This window comes from Megalops cyprinoides, chromosome 3, assembly GCF_013368585.1.
Source record: "Megalops cyprinoides isolate fMegCyp1 chromosome 3, fMegCyp1.pri, whole genome shotgun sequence".
In the NCBI taxonomy this organism is placed as follows: domain Eukaryota; kingdom Metazoa; phylum Chordata; class Actinopteri; order Elopiformes; family Megalopidae; genus Megalops; species Megalops cyprinoides.
The window spans coordinates 11802765-11821680 of NC_050585.1; the positions used below are offsets into that span (position 1 = coordinate 11802765).

The following is an 18916-nucleotide window of genomic DNA, read 5'->3' on the forward strand; positions in this document are numbered from 1 at the left end:
CACTGAGGCGAAAGAGAGTAGAGCACATCTTGGGAATCCGGGGTCGGAGCATAGACGGAGACGAAACTACCGCTCACCAACAGTAACCGAAACAATATTTTTTGTTACATTAAGCGGGACACCGTATCAACTCAGCTCGTCTTCGAGACAGAAACAGGTAAGATCGACTGAAGAGCTCCTGAATGGGATCAGCAATAAGTTAGCGACAGCGGGGCACTTGAATCAGAATAGCTAGCTAGGTAGCTAGCAGGCTAACGTGAGCTAAAACAAACCCGATTAGCATGTTATTGTCCACAGCTCTATCTTGCATTAGGCTACTGCGATGCAGAAATGTTTATGTTGCTTTGAGAATATTTGCGGATCACTCGACGAATGGAAACCAATATGATAGCGATGCTTTGAGAAAGATAATTTCTCAGGTAGACGTACTATACTCATCTCTGTTCAGCACTTCGTTTTTAATGTATGGTAACAATTTCCAGTAGGCAATGCTCGGATAAGCCATTCCGTAGTTTTCATTAATATGCTCATGTATTGCATAAATTTAGCTGTAATTACCCACACGAATTAATTGTAAAACAAGCATAACAAAGAATACAACTAAAATGTTTAATTTATATTTAAAGTACACGAACGTCAACATGGAATAGAAATGCAATACGACTCGAGCAATAGGATGACTCAGAGTTTAAAGCATTACTTTTTTAGTATGCATTCGTTCGCTCATCTGCCATATATCTTGAGATTCTGGGATGGTGTCGTAAATGTCGCAATAGCTTTTACGGAAAATGAGTCGTCGCCAGTGTCATTGTCAGTCCCCGAGGCAGCACAGCAAAACTGCCAATAACCCGGAGAGCGGGGATGCACTTCAAATCTCCGGAATGCCAATGCGATTTATCTGGGTCGCGCTCCAGTTCATAGTTTATTGCAGTTTCCTCGCTTCATACAGGCCATATGCGTATAAAGCACATTAACGTGGTAATATTTTTATAGGTCCGTCTCATGTTGCATAAAATGGACGCTGTATTATTTCCATTAGTTTGAAAACCGCGATGAAACTTTCTACACCGCATGTGCCAAGGTTGTGAAAACCTTGAAATACCATATGTATGCAAATTGAAATAAAGAATTATATACAAATAATTACACCGCGATCGAGACAAACAGAAGTGTTTTGCCACTTTGAATGTTGTCATAGCATTGCGCAATGTGTTGCTTTCATTTTCAGCAATGTTAAAACGACAGTTGGTTTGTTATCCCTCTTTTGACATATAACACAACATATTTACAGCTTTTCATTGCATATGGATTTCATTCATGTAATTCAGTCGCGTTTGGTTTTATTACACTTGTGACCTTTCGGTATGAACAATAATTATGGAGTGTCTACAAGACAATTTAAGATAACCTTGAAATAATGTACATATTTAGATATTTCGTTTGCACTGAATATTTAAATGTTGGTGTACATTACAGCTGGAGCTGCCTAACATTGCTTACATTCATATTAGTGACAATTAGGTAAGAGGCCAGCTACATTAGAAACTACATTAGAAGCTACATAAGTTAGTCCTCTCTCAGGGTGGCTTTGCGCATCCTGCAGCAAGATGGAATTGATCCTGCCAGAGTCCATTCCCTTGACTTTTCTATAGTCCTGCAGAACAGTAATGATTCCTCATTATCAACTGGTGTGACACAGTCTGTAATGATCTTATTCCCTTCGTGAATATGGAGACTTGTGAAAGTGACTTTTTGAGAGCAATCTATCCATCGCATTGATTGTCATCACCTAAGGCAGATACATTTGTTTTAGTGAGCATCATTTCAGTTTGTGGAGTGCAGTATCACACCACACACTTACAGTAAACATGAAGCCAAACTTGATAGTAAAACCTAATGTTTAGTGGTGTCTTTTCTCATCCATTTCAAGGCCAAGATCAAGATCCAATGATTTTTTTTTCTAAATCTAAATCAGATCTAAAGAGTAAATATAAAAAATACAGTACAATAGGGTTAATATTTTGGCAGGCTTTATTAAAATCAGTTTGCTTGGTGTTCAGTTATACATACAAACTTTGAAAACAGTCTTAGCTTCTATTTAACACAATGTGTGTCACAGAGAATTGCAGACACACACACACACACACTCACACACACACACAGTGCCATTCATATTTATTCATACCGCTGATAAAACGTGGTATAAAAGAAAAACAATAGCTCATATAGAAACATGGAATTCATGTAGGAACAAATTCACAAAAACTTGTACCTTAATCTCAATAGCATTGCACAGTGCGAGTTTATATTATTCACCAACGATCAATGTAATCAACATAATCTTTAAAACAAAATCCAACAGTAAAAATCTACACCAACATTTTACTTATTGGATGTTCACTGGAAAAGTTTGGAAATGTAGAAGCATCCAAAGGCTTCCTGTTTGCTTGTAGTGTACAAGAACATAACACACAGACGGGATTTGTCATTAGCCTGCATTTCCGTGGTTATAAGACCAGAGAGCTCTTTGAAGACTGCAGATATTTGGTCATTGACCTTCACAAGCTGCAAGATGGCTTTAACCACTTTCCACTGTAGCGTTCCTTATAAAGAAATTTAAAGTTACTTGTGTAGTAGCAACCCTTCCAGAAAGAGGACACAAATATATTTTGCTACCAAAGGCAACAGTCAGTGATTGCCTAAACAAACTTGCATCATCAGGTTGCAAAGTGTCAAGATGAACCATTTGAGGTGAAATGCCTGAATGTTCCATCTGTGGGTGGCGTGCAAAGAACAAGTCTCATTTAAAGGCAAGCTGCAAAAAGAGGCATCTTGAGTTTGCCAAGCTACGTTGGAATGACCACTGTAAGCATGTGTCATGGTCAGATGAAATGTCAGATAAAAATTAAGCTTTGTTTGTGTTTATCATTTTCATGTTTGACATATAAAGGTGGTGCTTACTGTATGTTGAGAAAGAACCTACTGCCTACTGTGACATATGGTGGGGGGCGTGTTTTGGGATTGTTCTGCCTTTATGGTTCCTGGAATCTTTGGTAAAATAGAAGGAGTTATGAACTCCAACACATACTAAGACATTTTGGTAAAAAAAAAATCCTCGTTCCCTCTGGTTTGAACTCTGGTTTGAGAAAGTATTTAACAAAACAAAACTGAAAAGGGGGTGGGGGGGGGGGGGGGCATTTTGTCAGTGAAATCCAGAAAGATGATTTAGAAAATACTAACTGAATGGATGTGAATAAATCTGACCCTTTTATTTTCTGGATTGAAATTCATTATTTGAACAGTCTGGATTTGCTCTACACAGTACTACAAAGATTAAAATATAACATTAGATGTAGTAAATGTGTAATATATATTACTGACAAACCGTGTGGTAACATGATTTTAAAAATATGATATCGTTATCTTAGAGCGCTGACTTAATCTGGCTAACAAATCGTACAGCTAGCTGTTATGATATTATGATTATGATATTATCTCCGTCATATTGTGAATAAAGACAGATGTCCTTGCAATGCACAGGTGTTGTGTCTTGGAAAGGCTGTAGTTATGTACTGCCACACCGGCTAGTGATAGCTGTGCATCTTAGCAACACAAAGTTCATCGACTATTAGGTGATCATTTGTCATCACAACGATAACCCATAATTTGGACCTGCAGTTTTATTCACCATTTAGTCTTCAGGGCTTTTGACCAGGGTTTTCCCGTAGGTTCTCTAGTCACACCTACAGTATCTAGGAGCAATCAATATATGCTTGCAAATAGTTGTACAGGTACCGTTTGTATAAATGCAACAGTAAGGAGTTCAATCAACCAAATCAACCAAAAAAAATCAACATGTGTAAGGGAGGAGGAAACAAAACATTGATGTATGATCAAAATCAAGAATGATTTCTTTGAGTGAGCTAGTGCAACAGTATCTGACTTTTATACTGCATACCTGAGTCTGCAAAGTCTGAGATTGACACCTGAAAAAAAAAGCAGGGGAAAAGAGGGATGTCATTCATGATCTGACAGATGTGTTCAGCTTGGCCAAACTTCCCCTTGAAAAAGCGGATCAGCCGAAATTACACGCACTTCTAAAAAGCACGTAATAGACGGCGGGGCATTTTCATCCACCAGTCAACTTCACAGATTGCGTCTGCCATGGACTGCTGACTTGCATGAAATCACAATCAAAGAACTGATCAAAGCATCTGACAGCGTAGTCACTGACAAATCAACAGAAGAGACAGGTTACTATGTTTTGCATATTTTTGTTTGTTCTGTAAGGACGAGTATTTACGGCTTATTTGGGGGTAATTCAGGCTGATACAGTGTGTCTCTGAAGTCCTTGAATTACTTCTCAGCGACAGCTGGAATTGTGGAATGCTTAAATGCATTTGAAGTCACTTTGTGTGAGAAAATGCGAGCTACGTGTTCAAGGCATACCTTGACACCTTGCTAACCTACAATAAAGTTGAGGAGTTGACAAATGAATATCAAAAACTGACAGAGTAAATATACTGCATAGACAGAACAGTAACCCACCAATATAAACGTTCAGCAAGGTTGCAGAAAAACTACCACAAAGTTATAATCCCAGTTAACTGAAGAAAAGCCATTTTAGTCAAACAGCTCACAGGTTTCTTAAGACTGTAAAGATTTTTTTTTCCCCACTACAAATTTGCAGTTTGGATTCAGAAACAATACATTGTTTTCTCGACTCTGATGAGGACTGAAAATTCAATCTGGACAATTACTACGTTTATGTAAATGAAGATGGCAGCAGAACATCTTTGAATAAATTCTGAGATGAAATTACTGGCAAAAAAAACAGCAGTCTAAACCGGAAGGCTAAATGATAGTTGTCAGTGGTTAATATTCTCAATGCTTAGAGAAGTGTTTCTTTATATGGACAGCTTTCCAAATCGTATCATAAATCCATGAAAGATAAGACCATATAAACACCTGACAGTAATTAAATGTGACCACAGAATTTAGAACACTGTACTTTTGAAAGCTAAACTGTAAACCTGACATTCACATGACTGTGTTTTTATTTATTTCATGTCTTCCTGCTCAGATTTTTTCCACGCTGATCTAGATTATCATGTTATTGCACAAATGGTCTGAAGTCAGCATTTTCCTATACCCACTGAAACAAAGAAAGACTATTCTATAAGTTTCTGGTCAACATTTTGAGTTTTTGATGAGTTATCTTCTGTGCTAAAGAATACAACTGAATCTGACATGTGACAGATGCGACATACAGATAGCTACCAGTCTTCCCATGATCTTAATTTATGGTAATTCAACAATTAATTGAGATGATTGAGGTACCTCAACGGGATAATTATTTAACTAGTGACTTGAAAATGAGGCTATATCGACCTCTTAATGCTGAAGGATTAAAATACGTAGAAGACAACAAGTGGAGAAAACCTCCAGGTCCTCTCCATGAATTATGTGAGTTATTTTTATCATCAAGTGTTTATTTTGGTTTATGTAAATATGGATGATATCTTTTTTAGTTGATTAGTATCATTGTGTTTGCAGTAAATGGTATAGCAGAGACTTACATGTAATTTCCAGTCATGTACAGTCATGTAACACACAGAATTGTTTTACAGTGGATTTTTTTTTTTACATTGACATTGCTGTAATATTCCATACAATGCATCAAGTGTATGTGATACTTGATCATATAATGGTCAACCTAGCCCTGACCAGTTAGCCATCTGTGCTAATACTTCAGTCAGTTGCATTGATCACCTTTCAGTTCCAAGGAGGTGGCACCATCAAGAGGCATTACTCCCCTCTTCTCTTTTTCTGGTTGCAGAGGGAGAGCGGAAGGGGTAATTACTGGCTGGTTAGCCAAATGGGCAGGGCCTAGAGAAAGAAGACCCAAATTACTATTTTCATTTAGGGATGACAGGATGAACAGAGAGGCAGACATTTGTTGTTGAGCTCCCTACAGAGTGTCATAAAAGTGGGCTATTATCCTGTGAAGGAAAATTAATTCAGTTAAACTTCAGCTGAGAGAAAAGACAGAGTGAGGTAGGCATGCACTGCTTCTATGGAAATAAAACTATCCAGGGAGGACGATTTTGTGCATTCTCAAAAGGGCCGACCCAGCCAACTTCTGTTGTTTTCACCATGTCGCCCAACCCCAGGAGATGGTGAAGGTTGTAGGGCAGGTGTGAATGTGCTCCTGTTGTCTGTTAACTTCCTTCTTTAAACGATGTGAGCTACTGCTCAATGCTACAACTGGTGTCAGTAGTGGGATGCTCCGGCTAAGGACAGTATGAGGTAAGACAAGTTAAGCATAATGATACATGGATTGCGCAGATCTGCAAAGGGGGCTCCATGGATTTAATATAACTTGGTTGAAATAGGCTAAAGCATGGAGGATTCACTCAGTGAAAGTGGAGGGAAGGGCAGGGTTGAGCTCAGTATCCTTTCGCAATACAGTAATGTCTCTGTGCTGAGGCAGAGCAGCTCTTTCCCAACCCCCACTCTACAATGTAAAAAAGGAGAAAACCGTAAATGAAACAATGTGGTGACTGCATGTTGTGTTTAAAATGACCCTACATCCCAGTATGATTCAAGACTGCGGTGTGCCCATGAAAGCCTTGCGACTGAACTTGAATTCACTTGAATTTCAAGTGAACCAGAACTGAAGTGCTGTGGCGTTGATTAAATTTACTGTAATTTATGGCTGTTGTTTACCCTTACTGCCACTTACAAGGTAGCTTGGTTATTTGTTGCAGTATTCACTGCAATTTGTCATTGGCAGCAGCTGTTACAACCCTTTTTATTCATTTAAAAAAAGCTAAATAAAGAGAGCCTTACTGAAGGGAAATCTCCCAGGGACTAACAGACCAACACTGATCCTTCAGCAGATCCATCTAAAACATCAACATCCTCACCATGCAAGGGGTAAAATGTTCTTGGTTCACACATCTGTTCCCAAACACAAATCTGTTTGAGAATACAGTTAGCAGGCTGCAAGGGGTGATGGAGCTCATTAGCGTTTGGGTGTGTGTGTTGTCATGTGACTACCTCTGGGAATAGCTGCTTGTGAGAATATGTTTTATAATTGTCTGATTCGACATCGCCGTCACAAAAAGTTGGCCCCCAATAATTTTATTCCTCAGAGTCGTAGCAATCAGATCTCGTAGTAGACCAGCGCAAGCCATGTGCAGACGTTTCTGTCCTGAGCTCAACTGTTTCACAGGTGTTAAATTTGAACAGTGTTTTTAAGACATACATTGTGTGCGATGTGTATGGGTGCACTGTTGGATTGTGACAAACGAATGGATGAAGCAAATGGATCACCGCCCTTGAGGGAACGAAACGATTTGTGGAGGCAATTCCACTCATTCAGTAAAGATGCTTGTGCATCACGCCTCGGCTTATTCAATGTAAAAGAGAGTACACGGAACAAGGTCTTTCGGAACAAATTCCCTTCCTTTCAGTATGCCGTTTGCAGTCTCTCGGTGTATCAGTTTTTGTCCTCATGGCTTTTAATGCAGCGGATGCTGCGATGCGCGCGCCCATGCTGTGGAGTGCACGATGCATAATGTGTCGCAGCATCTCATCTGAGGGGTGAGATGCACCGAAATACGTCTCACCGCAGATGGGTCATCCGGTGTGAAGGTCATTCATTTCAGCTGGCTAGTGTTGGAGTGAATGATATTGAGGGACCTTTCTAATGTTTGGATGAAGGGTTTCGACTGCTCAGGATGTCCCCCGGGCCCTCTCCTCTCTCTGCTCCAGCGTTTGGCCGTCAGTGCGCACTCCTCGGCGCTGCTGGCGGCCAGCAGCCAGACAGGATGATAAGACTGTAGTCTGATCTGGTTGTTTATTGTATAGCACTTGGGCATTAATGGAAGGTTGCCACAGAGTTGTAGTGTTCTGTCACTGAGATGGTATGAAATGCGCGGGCAGGAGTGTGCAGTAGGAGTAAGCTGTGAGGGGGGAACTGGGACCATATGGGTGCATGTTCGCACCCTGAGTGAGAAACTCAAGCTGTACCCTTGGATCAGGATGCACATGTGTGCGTGGGGGAGCAGCATGTAAGAGGTGTGGAATCTAGTGCGCATATGTGGCATGTGCTGTCACCCAGGGAGGCAGGTTTATTAGTTGTGTGCTTCCTCACCCTTCCACCGCATGTAAGCAAATGAGGTCTGCTATGTAGTGCTGCAGTGGAATTGCGCAATGACACTTTTTTCCCCCTCTGTGGTAAACTGGCTTTCACATGTCCCACCAAATCTCATTTCTTTGTTCTCTTCCCCCTGTCCTGCTTCCTCCAGTGGCAGTTTCCCTGAAATATGAATGGTACTTCAGGGGGCAAAGACTTACGGGGGGGTTGAGGAAGCACCACCAACGAATGATACAACACAGCTTTCCCCTCACATCCTCAGACGGCTGACTGCATTTTCATGCAAAAATGCGAACGGGGAACGTAAGGGGTAACTAGCCCTATTTGACGTGGGAGGTGCGGAAGAGCGGTACAGGAAGTCATCTCAGACGAATTCCAGCGTCCGCCTAAGGACAGTGTGAGGAGATGCTCCTGTCATCTTGCGATCTTGCAGTGCGCTCCCACATGCGTCCTGCTGTCACCATAAGGCAGGAAGGACAGCGTGGGACGTTCGAACCCCTCTCTCACCCGCTCGCCCGCCCGTTCGCTCGCTCCTTTGATCCCCGCTCACACGGCGCATAGCGGCACAGCCAGCGAGAGGCCTATTCTGTAATTATGATGAAAGGCCTGCAATCAGAATTCCTATCAGTAAAGTTAAGCTCTCTTTTTGGCAGTCATCTGTACTATTCCGCTCGGTTGCTAAACATGAATCAGCTCTGTGCAGCTGTGGCAGGTTCAAAGACTCGGTATGTGTCCCCTGAGCCGGAGTCTTCGTCGGAGAGAGAGCTGACAGCCAAATTAACACGCCTCTATTTCCTTATTAAAGCGCGTCAATATTTCACGCAGCCCCCCCTTTTATGCATGCACAATCAGTTTAGTGATAATCTTCATCGCTACCTCGGTAATTCATCAAAGGAAGAGGGGTTGTGGTGATTGGATTGGCAGGCGCCTTTTGATACTCCGTTTCCGTGTGGTGGGCACCGGTGAGCAGTGTGCTTCGATGCCGTATGTGGGTAGATTTCCTGCACTGGGCACGAAGGAGGCTTGAGACCTCACTCCAAGCAGATGGGAGAACGTATGCCTTCCCCGGTTCCCTCTTCTCACTGCCTCCATGCACTCCAAAGGGGTGCCTGCTTTTACACTGCTCACTCACCGTATGCACGTCTTCAGAGGGAAGTTTTTAATCCTTTAAAGTGTAAAGTCTCACTTGCTTTACACTGTCACAGTAGTACGAAATGACATTGCTTGTGCTGTGTGCAGTACGTGTAGCCTTATCTCACATTCCTTGTTAAATGATTAATTGCTTTTCGATGCGCTCTCTCTTGGCAGCAATACATATTTATTATCAAGTGCCGCAAATTGTTCTCATCTCTTATGCTCTTTGGGGCTTCCAGGAGCAAACCCAATGTGCTGATGGCAAACTCACTGTCTCTCTGAGGACCGCATTCTTATGCTTCAGAGGAGGCAGGCTACTGTTTGTTTTGCCAATATTTATGGCATTATACTTGTCCACCTGTGTATTTTTTGAAAGGTCGTGTTATTTGAAACCACTGACTGAAAGTCAATGCAGCCGTGTACTTTATCCTCTGACACCCAGCTAAATGGCTAATTGTTAAATGGTGTTACCTTATGTGACATGCCGTTGCTCAGGCTGTGAACAAATGAAAAGGAGCCCAGACCTGCTAATGACATTTCCCCCTCTCCCGGGCATAACTGCATTTTCCCTTTGTGTACCACTGAAGTCGAAAAACTTAAGATGCTTCTGTGTTTCCTTGTCTCTCTGGGATGCAATTTAATGTTGGATTTTTTTGAGGTTTTGAAGAAGTTCACCTGCTGCCTCCAGCAATGAAATGCAGTGAGATTCTGCACTGTGCCGTAAATAAGTTGACATACATCGAGACCCTGTATCTTTCATTCTTCCTTCATTAGAACATCTTAACTCCGGTCATAAACAGTTGTACAAAATGTGTATAGTCTTAGATACAAAACGTGTATAGTCTTAGTCTATAGTGAAATGTTGGGGCTTGGTTTTGTTTTATTATATGAAGGTTCATGACATTCACTCCGATGAGTCTTTTGTTGTGAGGTTATGAATGGAGGTAGTTACGCAAGTTTCATAGAAGAGGAATCCTCTTTGCTCTTTAAAATTCACAAATGAGTTTTGATATACTGAGCTGATCTCTCCTTTTCAAGTACTTCTTTGGTTTCTTATTCTCCTTTTTAAAGATTGTTCTTTTGTCAAGGGTTTGTTTCAGAGACTGTGGGCATGTTTTTTTCTGTTTGATGGAATTATCAACAGTGGTAGAAAATAAATGTGATATAAAACTTAAATCAAGATTAGTTTAAATTATTTACGAGCTAATTTACTTGAATTTTAGATGATGTGCTAATATATGCACCACTTAATTGACTTGTGATTATTTTTCTGTATTTTTTCTTAAGTAATCTGTTTGCAGTTTCTATTGTTAAATAGACTAAAATCTGTTGTTGTTCATATTTATCAGCAGCATTATTCATAATTTGAATAAATTATAAGAAATTTCCTTTGTACATCTCTCCAGAGAAGTTTACCGAAGCTTTTTAGAGCTGTCCTAGATTATCATAAAATTATCATGCCCTTTTTGATTATGGAATTCGATGAAACTGCATTATTCAGGTCAACAAAAAACAGAGATGAAATGAATCAGCTTTTTGACAGGAAGGATCGTGACATCCGTTTGAAACCCAGATGAAAGGTTGGGTATTCACGGGCACGCGTGCCCTTTTAGTGGAGCACAATTTAGGCTGTGTACAATCCAGCCTATCCTGGTGTAACACTGCCGTATCTCCAGGGATCTGCTCTTCATCCATCACTTCTTCTTCTCTGTCCCTCACTCGCTCTCTTAACTTCAGAGTGGCTTTGAAGTTCCCAAAAACAGAGAGAGAGAGAGAGAGAGAGAAGGAGAGGGGGAGGGGGGAGGGTGGCAGAGGGAGAGGGGGAGAGGGAGCGGGAGAGCAGCATTGCGGTAATGATCTTTTGATCTCTGATAACTTTGAGACACAGAATCGGTGGTGAAAAGGGACCACCCTCTTCACAGATAGGCCTGTGTGTTTCGCCGATCTCTGCTTGTTTGCATGACCGGTCCGAGCCTGTCGGCGCGCTGGATCTCCTCTGCCTTTCTTGGAGGCGATGAACAGAAATTATCACTGCTGGGTAGTGAACACTTTTTTTCCCATCCGGTGTTAGGCTGTGCGCGGTGAAGGTAACGGCAGCCCATTCACGATGCCAAGCATAACGCCTCTAAAATCCCTCTCCCTTTGACTTTAAAGCACTGGGGCGGCTTTGGATGCTCCTCTGAATAACCACTGAATAATGTAACAGCGGAGTGTCTGATTTCGGGACGCACATAAAGGGGGATCAAATGAGGGCTCCTGGGTTGGGTTTCGGGGCGGGGACGGAAGGTGAGAAGAACGGCAAGTCGAAGGAGCAACCTGCCATTCGGGGAGGAACAGCTGGCCCTTGCTGAATTACGGCGTTGAGCCATCTGCGTGTAAAATAAACGCAGCCAAGCTGACACCGTGCACCGTTGGCCTGTGACAACTTGTGGGGAGCATTGTCTGTTTGGGAGGGGTGGTGGGGGGGGTGTGCAGTCGTTTCCTCATTTTACATCCCTGATGAAGGAGGACGTGACAGCAGCAACATGCTCATTTCCTCACCGCCCTCACCAACAGGGGCATCAGCTTTCCTGGTTTCACTAGTTTAATTATCACTTAAATGGCCGCATTGTGTTATATTTAATTGGATGTGAAATGAACACCACTGCAAACGGGCAATCGTCCAGCACGGTTGCGTATGATGAATCTGTGTTTTACAGTGGCGGGTAAGCAAAACCCAGAGAAGATTTGCAGCACGAGGAGGGAGGGGACAGGGGGCACGGTGATGTCGGAGGTGTCACAAGGAACACGCCTCGGCTGTGACCAGACGCCGTGAATGTGACATACCTGCCTGTGTGCCGAGTCTTGAGCAGAGGATGCAGTCTCACTCTTTGTGCAGCTGCCCTGGTGCAGTGGACGCTAATAACAGTGAATGAATGGTGTCAGTGGTTCTCATCAAAGCCCACGGCTTCTGCAACCAATGTCAACAGATCATTTTAAATTTTTTAGTTGTTCTCAGTAATGTAAACCACAGGGATGATAATTATTTCAGCCCAAATAGGAAAACAACTCCAGAACTGGCTTCTCTTGTTCTGGGCTTTAATGTTTGTCTTTATGCTTTTATTGTTTTGAAATGGCTTAGCTGACCCAGTTTTATTTTCTTCATTCTGTGTAACAAGAGAGTGGTAACCTTATTGGTTCCTTATGAACAGCAAAATTACAAGTTGCAGTGTAGGAGAGGACAGGAGCGTAAAGGTGTGAAACGTTATTGACTGATGGCTTTTCATCTTACAGTATTATGAAAATTCAAATCAGATTTCTTTACACAGCTGATATTCAAAAGAGAGATCATAAGCTGAAAAGTGGGCACACAACCATGATGATAGAGGAGGGCTTACCAGAAAAAAGGGGGGGGGGGGGTGTGCATCTTGTTTTGCCTCGGCTCTCCTTCTCCTTTTTCCATTGTTATGAATCACATTTGTGCCAGCCATCTTAAAAAGGGTAGAGCAGACACCGCTCTCACACCTTCGCCAAGGAAACATTGTCTCCACGGTGATGAATAATTAGATAACTAAACAGGCGCATATTTGTGTATGTTTGTGTTTGTGCTGTGGGAGGGCATGTGCACTGTTCATTGGATGAGAAAAACTACCTGATTCCTCTGTCTTATCGGTGTAGAAATAGAAACAATTTGCTGTTAAATAATTTATATGTCTGGCTGAAGGGGGGGAGGGGAAGGGGGATAGCCAGACTTGGTTAGTGGAAGTTAAAAATACACAACACAAATCGATTTAAAAAAAAAGTAGAGAACACATAAAGGGCAATGTAAGTGTGAATAAAATGTATGGATTGGATATGTGTAATATTTATACATTGCAGCACTTGCAGCCGAGAGAACTTCAGTAAAGGGCAATTTCCAGCAAATGCACAAGCAGACATTCAAGACATCTCTGTAAATCTAAACAGCAGTATAGATGGGAGATCTGTTCTATGAGAGAATAGATGTGCACGGGAAGATATTCCAGTCCATCACAGGGCACGGTTATGGTCAGGGTTCGAATTACGGGTGGAACTGGGGGGGTCTGACCCCCCCTAATTAAGACTTGGACTCCCCCAACAGCAGTGGCAGGGGATGAGCTGGAAACAAGGGAATGCCCGACTACCACCTTTAAATCTATCATTACTTTCAACCTGTTCCCCTTTATCCTCTTGATTAACAAAAACAAATAATTCACAGAATAATCGACACCAATGGCTTAATTAGAATAAATGATTATGCTCACGAAACACTGCAGATTGTCTGTCGTTTGTGTGCTTGTGAAAGCTACAACGTGAATTAACAAGGATGGTATTTATTGATTTAAATTATGTTAAATGCTCATGACACATCACAGCTTTTGTGAGGTTTGTGTTCTAAACGTTATTGTTCATTGCACTCAACCTAACCTAAACGTTTATTCTCAGTAATTTAAATCGATTTCACGACATTCAGCTCTGTTTTGTAATTTGAATTTTGTAACCCAAGAAAGCTATAATGTGAAACATTTAAGAGACAGCTTTGGGATTACTTGCCACTTAATTATTCAAATTTCCATCCTTGTTAATTAAACAGTCTCATGCTGTAGCTTTCGCAATAGCACACAAGTTTCAGACAATATGCAGTGTTTTGCGAGCATGAGCATTTATTCAAATTACGTGATTGATGTCGAATAATCTGTGAATTATTTGTTTTTTGTTAATCAAGAGGATAAAGGGTAACAGGTTGAAAGTAATGATAGATTTAAAGGTGGTAGTCGGGCATTCCTTTGTTTCCAGCTCATCCCCTGCCACTGCTGTTGGGGGGGTCCAAGTCTTAATTGGGGGGGTCAGACCCCCCCAATTCAACCCGTAATTCGAACCCTGGTTATGGTTCACCTTTCAAAGAGCAGGCATGTGTAATAGATAGGAGTACATAGGGAATGAATAAAGAGCTCATTACAACAAGAGTATTACTCTTCCTCATAAACTAATGTTGCAAACAACTTCTATTTCTGAGTATACGTAACCTGCAGCTGGTTATGCTAATTAGGAGCTGGGATTGTAACCCTGAGGTTGCAGGTTTTATTCCCAGGTGAGGCACCTCTGTTGTACCCTTGAGCAAAGTGCTTGACCTGAATTACCTGGGTCAATATCCAGCTGTATGTGCAGAAAAAATGTAAGCAATGAAGGTTGCCCTGGACTGAGGTGTCTGCTCAGCAAACAAATAACAGAGGCAGCAAGCATCTTAGGAGTGGGTGGTAGGAATGATTAGCATAGCCTCTGGGAGGTTTCCAAGGGAAAGGTCAATTTATGAGCTTGTGGCGTGCATGCTGCTACAATAGTGCCCCTCAGCTCTAGTCTTGAAGGTCCACAATCCAACAAGATTTCCAAACCTCCTTTGTTAATGGGTGCCCTCAGGGCAAGTCATTGACGGTAATTTGGTATAGATGAGGCAGTGTTTAGTTGAATGAAGGTGGCTAGATTCTTGACTGGAATGAAAGCTCCTGGCCCACCGAGGGCTAAGCAGCCAGATGCTACCAGATGGACCTTTGAACGCGACACCAGAGGATAAATGTTTAGACGTATGGAGTGGATCGTGGTTACAGAGATCCTGAAGTCTTGAAGAAGCTTGACCATTTGGAAACCCCGAAGAAGAGCTCCACAGTGTACGGTCAGCTTCAGTAATGGTGTCAAACACAAAAGTGATGAGTGTGAATCAGACGGCGAACACGCCGTCGATTTGGTGACAACATCGCTCTGAGAGAATGACTGTGCACATACAGGCAGAACTTCAATAGGGGATTCGTTTGTTTGCCTGAACATCGCAGATCGTAGTGAGGTGTTGTTTGTCTTCCCGTCTCTCTACTCCGCATAATTTGAAGGATTACTGTAATTATACAAACACTGCACTGATTCATAGGCCGTGAGTGGCAGGCCTCTCGAGGGCCCGTTGTCTCCAAACGGGAAGACGCAAAAGTGAGGATGTCTCTATCCTTCTCCATTGGCTCCGCCTGCTGCCCATTCGAGTCGCCCACGCCTCGGTGCCACGGCTCCCCGACGCAAATACTCTGTGGCCCCCAATTTTCCCGTGAAGGCCAATTGCAGGTTTGGCTGGCCTCAAGATCAGCTCTTTGAGAGGAAAATTGCCACTCTCTGGGAAATGCCACACCATCTGATATACGCAATGTAATTTTGACGGTGCTGTGGGTGTTCTGTCAGTGATGTTTGGCCTGAATTGTCACACTCCTGTGTTCCATCGGCAGTGCTGTAGTATTCCTCGGCTCAGGCTCTGTATAGCTTATTTGCTGACATGCATATTCAAGCCCTTAGTTTGTAGCCTTGGTCAGATATTACTCATAGCAGCATTTCTAAAATAAGTCTTGTTAGTGGCATGTTTTACGCCTCGCTGAATAAGGTTTCCCACAGCATGCCAGCTATAATAGAATACGCTAGTGTTAAAAGCTGAAATGCCCTTGAAATCTTAATAAGCCTGCACATATCAACTGAAAAGCATACTTTCAAAGCTGTATCCAAAGAAATCTTTCAGTGAGAACATTTTTTCATGCTGCATTCGGTTATTTCATTCCGCTGTTTAGATATTGAATAATATAATGCGTCACTAGCATGCATCATAATTTGTGAAAAAACAGTAATTACAAAAATGCATAAACAGCATATTGGTATAGTCAAGTCAAACACCTAACCTGGGAGATTCTTCACTCAAAATTAATGTTGTACCTTGGTAATGCTAAACAATTTGAATTAATTGAATTGTTGAGCTGCTGGAATAAATATATGGAATGTGTCTAGACCCACATTCCTGTTTATCAGTAATGGTGTCGTTCCAGAGATAGGCAGCCAACTGCTGCACTTAACTGATCAGCGCTAACTGAAGGAATAGTACTGTGCTAATGAAACTTCAAAAATGTCATTTATGAGGAGCAGATAAGTAATGATACATCACCCCATAGATCATCAGGTAAAGTAATTGTCAGTGATTGGTTATTGTGATATCCTGGACTTTTTCATTGAGACCTTTAACCCTGAAACACGGGTGTGGCATTACCTTCATTGGATGGTTTGTTGTTGACTCGGTGGAGTAGGAAAAATAACCCTATTGGGCATTGGATCGCCAGTATGACAATGTGTGATGGTGGAAGTGGAGACAGGGATAATTGGATTATTGCTTATACATTCCAGCTTGTGGGGCAAGATCTTTCTGTAAGGATGTACTGGGAATTCATAAGGTTAACCAGTGAACTTAAAAGTGAATTCATTTTAAAATATGGTTTCATAAAAAATGCATTACAGAGCCAGAATAATTCATTGTCCAGAAATGGCAATAAATCCCTTGATCTCTGTCCTGCCCCTCCCCCACCTACACTATTTCCCCAATGGCATTATCTTGTATGTATTTTTTTTTTTTTGTTTTTACATAAAGATAGATAATCTTTTCTTGCACAGGTCAGTGTTGACCACTGGCTCACATGAAACAGGACATCATTCTCAGACCTGTTTGAGGTGGGTTCCCTTTTTCCTCGACACAGCGGTTTGGCTGTCACTATCGGGGCCATCAAACACAAACATCCCTGGAGATTTCACAGCTAAACCAGGCAATCTGTTCTGAACCCGCAGAAGCCGTTTTCCTCTGCCTGGGAAACACAGAGATGGAGAATGAATGTAAACAAGAGAATTGTTTTGGCCTCTAGCTGGCATTTGCTTTATTGGGAATGTTTGTTTTTATTGCTTCCACGGCGGCTCCGTCCTGCGAGAATTGAAAATGGTTAGGTCCTGTGAAATGATGGCTATCAAAAGGGAAACCGTGTCTGTGCCTTGGTGGAGATCAACATTTAGGCTCTGCAGTGTCATTGGGGATAATGATAGGGCTATAGAAAGGATAGCCTATACAGATAAGTGGTCAGTTTGGGCACAGCATTGTGCTAAGCACAGCTCATTGATTTCCAGTGATACAGTGAACCATGAAGCAAAAGATTTCATTTAGACATTTTCATCTGATAAAAGCTGGGAGTTAAGTGTGTTTTTGCAGCTTTCAATGCCTGACAGCTACACTGACTACCAGCTGGAATGAATTGGAATGGTTAGCCTTTCATTACATAACTGTCCAGTACCCTTTAACTGTATCTGTGTCATTTTGCCTATTCAGTGGGTTGAGGATCCACTTAGTTTCTGCTTCAGCGTTCAGACCGTGGTTTAACAGAATGCCAGATTTAGGTCACTCGCCTTCTTTATGTCTCCCTCACGAGCGTGGGTCTCGCAGGACCCCAAACGGAAGCGCGTCGATCGATCTCAGTGATCAGGTCGGTACACCTGGGTCGGTAGAACGAGCAAGGTGCTCTCTCGCCACTGGCCCGCCACTGCTGAAGCCGTCAGCCCAAGCACAGGAGGGAGACGGGAGGGGACGAAGGAGGGAAGGAATGCAGGACGATGTTTCCGGGTGGCCTCCTCTCAAAGCGGAGCCGAAGGGCAGAGCCACGGCGCGGCGTGCCGACCTTTCCCGGCCGGACTGAAATCACTCCCCTGCTCCCAATAGAGGACCGGTGACCGGCTGGGGCTGGTTAATAGAGACGGCGCTGCGGAAACCTTTTGTGTCCCCAACAATGACAGCTTCTGTTGGGAAGCTCTGAGGTTTAACAAGAGAAGGGGGGGGGGGGGTGGGGGGTGGGCCAGTGTGTCCGGTTTGACCTTAACAATTGTTTTCTGAGGGAAGGAAAAGCGAAAAAGGTGACAACAATGATTGGAGCTCTTTCTCTTTCGAGAGTCTCGTTCTGCTCACGATGCTACCTTGCTGACGTCAGACCCTAAAATGGGAGCCTTGGTAGGGTTCAGTGTCCAGGTGTCCAGGGAGTGTTATCGCCAGCTGTGTTTTCTGCCATGGATGACACTGTGTTCTCTTCCGCAGCTTTCACTGAAAAGCTGTGGACTCTCGCTTAAATCTTTTAATTTCATTGCAGATGATTCTTTTCCAGGAAAGCTGCACAGAAAGGGCAGTCTGGCTCAGCTGCCCTGTGAACTGTTGGATTTTCTTTATTTTTCTGTCACATTGACTGTAGGGATTTTCCAGAGTGAATTGAACTTAGCTTTAATGTCACAGTGAATTTTTCACAGAAACCCTTAAAAGACTTAGCAAGAGAATAATGACAACAGTGGAACTGTAAGACTAATTACGGTAGTTTATTACTCATTCCATAAACCTTTAAAGAGACTCCAGCAGAGGGAAAGATCAATCTTATATTCATGCTTAGAAATTGTGATTGTTCGCACAGCGCACATAGCTACATTAATAATCTCAAGACTGTAGGTAGATAGACTGGATTACATTAGGTTTAGACAGTGCCTGTTTTAGACCCTGTATAGTACAGTATGATAGGGGTATATGGTATAAGACTGGATTACATTAGGTTTAGACAGTGCCTGTTTTATACCCTGTATAGTACAGTATGATATAGGTATATGGTATATGGTACTGATAAATGTTCTAGGGCAGCTTGAATAGAAATAACCATGGGTATGGGAAGGAGCGTAAGACCTTGGTGCCAGTGGTGTGCATCTTAGAACAATGGTGTTGTGGGGGAAAGGGTTGGGGGGGCGTTAAGTGCTGAG

The 18916-nt window shown here is 42.5% G+C and overlaps 1 protein-coding gene across 1 annotated transcript in view; it reads left to right on the forward strand.

Moving 5' to 3' along the window:
• The window catches only part of srrm3 (serine/arginine repetitive matrix 3), a 95593-nt gene continuing 76677 nt past the window's right edge, over positions 1–18916 (forward strand). The window contains exon 1 of the mRNA XM_036523489.1: positions 1–157. The gene's annotated coding sequence lies outside the window, so the exon portion shown is untranslated. The remainder of the gene's footprint in view (positions 158–18916) is intronic.